Raw genomic sequence first — 2954 nt, 5'->3', positions numbered from 1 at the left:
GTTAGGGTTAGGGTTAGGGTTAGGGTTAGGGTTAGGGTTAGGGTTAGGGTTAGGGTTAGGGTTAGGGTTAGGGTTAGGGTTAGGGTTAGGGTTAGGGTTAGGGTTAGGGTTAGGGTTAGGGTTAGGGTTAGGGTTAGGGTTAGGGTTAGGGTTAGGGTTAGGGTTAGGGTTAGGGTTAGGGTTAGGGTTAGGGTTAGGGTTAGGGTTAGGGTTAGGGTTAGGGTTAGGGTTAGGGTTAGGGTTAGGGTTAGGGTTAGGGTTAGGGTTAGGGTTAGGGTTAGGGTTAGGGTTAGGGTTAGGGTTAGGGTTAGGGTTAGGGTTAGGGTTAGGGTTAGGGTTAGGGTTAGGGTTAGGGTTAGGGTTAGGGTTAGGGTTAGGGTTAGGGTTAGGGTTAGGGTTAGGGTTAGGGTTAGGGTTAGGGTTAGGGTTAGGGTTAGGGTTAGGGTTAGGGTTAGGGTTAGGGTTAGGGTTAGGGTTAGGGTTAGGGTTAGGGTTAGGGTTAGGGTTAGGGTTAGGGTTAGGGTTAGGGTTAGGGTTAGGGTTAGGGTTAGGGTTAGGGTTAGGGTTAGGGTTAGGGTTAGGGTTAGGGTTAGGGTTAGGGTTAGGGTTAGGGTTAGGGTTAGGGTTAGGGTTAGGGTTAGGGTTAGGGTTAGGGTTAGGGTTAGGGTTAGGGTTAGGGTTAGGGTTAGGGTTAGGGTTAGGGTTAGGGTTAGGGTTAGGGTTAGGGTTAGGGTTAGGGTTAGGGTTAGGGTTAGGGTTAGGGTTAGGGTTAGGGTTAGGGTTAGGGTTAGGGTTAGGGTTAGGGTTAGGGTTAGGGTTAGGGTTAGGGTTAGGGTTAGGGTTAGGGTTAGGGTTAGGGTTAGGGTTAGGGTTAGGGTTAGGGTTAGGGTTAGGGTTAGGGTTAGGGTTAGGGTTAGGGTTAGGGTTAGGGTTAGGGTTAGGGTTAGGGTTAGGGTTAGGGTTAGGGTTAGGGTTAGGGTTAGGGTTAGGGTTAGGGTTAGGGTTAGGGTTAGGGTTAGGGTTAGGGTTAGGGTTAGGGTTAGGGTTAGGGTTAGGGTTAGGGTTAGGGTTAGGGTTAGGGTTAGGGTTAGGGTTAGGGTTAGGGTTAGGGTTAGGGTTAGGGTTAGGGTTAGGGTTAGGGTTAGGGTTAGGGTTAGGGTTAGGGTTAGGGTTAGGGTTAGGGTTAGGGTTAGGGTTAGGGTTAGGGTTAGGGTTAGGGTTAGGGTTAGGGTTAGGGTTAGGGTTAGGGTTAGGGTTAGGGTTAGGGTTAGGGTTAGGGTTAGGGTTAGGGTTAGGGTTAGGGTTAGGGTTAGGGTTAGGGTTAGGGTTAGGGTTAGGGTTAGGGTTAGGGTTAGGGTTAGGGTTAGGGTTAGGGTTAGGGTTAGGGTTAGGGTTAGGGTTAGGGTTAGGGTTAGGGTTAGGGTTAGGGTTAGGGTTAGGGTTAGGGTTAGGGTTAGGGTTAGGGTTAGGGTTAGGGTTAGGGTTAGGGTTAGGGTTAGGGTTAGGGTTAGGGTTAGGGTTAGGGTTAGGGTTAGGGTTAGGGTTAGGGTTAGGGTTAGGGTTAGGGTTAGGGTTAGGGTTAGGGTTAGGGTTAGGGTTAGGGTTAGGGTTAGGGTTAGGGTTAGGGTTAGGGTTAGGGTTAGGGTTAGGGTTAGGGTTAGGGTTAGGGTTAGGGTTAGGGTTAGGGTTAGGGTTAGGGTTAGGGTTAGGGTTAGGGTTAGGGTTAGGGTTAGGGTTAGGGTTAGGGTTAGGGTTAGGGTTAGGGTTAGGGTTAGGGTTAGGGTTAGGGTTAGGGTTAGGGTTAGGGTTAGGGTTAGGGTTAGGGTTAGGGTTAGGGTTAGGGTTAGGGTTAGGGTTAGGGTTAGGGTTAGGGTTAGGGTTAGGGTTAGGGTTAGGGTTAGGGTTAGGGTTAGGGTTAGGGTTAGGGTTAGGGTTAGGGTTAGGGTTAGGGTTAGGGTTAGGGTTAGGGTTAGGGTTAGGGTTAGGGTTAGGGTTAGGGTTAGGGTTAGGGTTAGGGTTAGGGTTAGGGTTAGGGTTAGGGTTAGGGTTAGGGTTAGGGTTAGGGTTAGGGTTAGGGTTAGGGTTAGGGTTAGGGTTAGGGTTAGGGTTAGGGTTAGGGTTAGGGTTAGGGTTAGGGTTAGGGTTAGGGTTAGGGTTAGGGTTAGGGTTAGGGTTAGGGTTAGGGTTAGGGTTAGGGTTAGGGTTAGGGTTAGGGTTAGGGTTAGGGTTAGGGTTAGGGTTAGGGTTAGGGTTAGGGTTAGGGTTAGGGTTAGGGTTAGGGTTAGGGTTAGGGTTAGGGTTAGGGTTAGGGTTAGGGTTAGGGTTAGGGTTAGGGTTAGGGTTAGGGTTAGGGTTAGGGTTAGGGTTAGGGTTAGGGTTAGGGTTAGGGTTAGGGTTAGGGTTAGGGTTAGGGTTAGGGTTAGGGTTAGGGTTAGGGTTAGGGTTAGGGTTAGGGTTAGGGTTAGGGTTAGGGTTAGGGTTAGGGTTAGGGTTAGGGTTAGGGTTAGGGTTAGGGTTAGGGTTAGGGTTATGGTTAGGGTTAGGGTTAGGGTTAGGGTTAGGGTTAGGGTTAGGGTTAGGGTTAGGGTTAGGGTTAGGGTTAGGGTTAGGGTTAGGGTTAGGGTTAGGGTTAGGGTTAGGGTTAGGGTTAGGGTTAGGGTTAGGGTTAGGGTTAGGGTTAGGGTTAGGGTTAGGGTTAGGGTTAGGGTTAGGGTTAGGGTTAGGGTTAGGGTTAGGGTTAGGGTTAGGGTTAGGGTTAGGGTTAGGGTTAGGGTTAGGGTTAGGGTTAGGGTTAGGGTTAGGGTTAGGGTTAGGGTTAGGGTTAGGGTTAGGGTTAGGGTTAGGGTTAGGGTTAGGGTTAGGGTTAGGGTTAGGGTTAGGGTTAGGGTTAGGGTTAGGGTTAGGGTTAGGGTTAGGGTTAGGGTTAGGGTTAGGGTTAGGGTTAGGGTTAGGGT

The sequence above is a fragment of the Phasianus colchicus genome, unplaced genomic scaffold (genome assembly GCF_987193195.1).
Source record: "Phasianus colchicus unplaced genomic scaffold, bPhaCol1.hap1.1 HAP1_SCAFFOLD_56, whole genome shotgun sequence".
Lineage (NCBI taxonomy): Eukaryota > Metazoa > Chordata > Aves > Galliformes > Phasianidae > Phasianus > Phasianus colchicus.
This window is presented reverse-complemented; position numbering follows the sequence as displayed.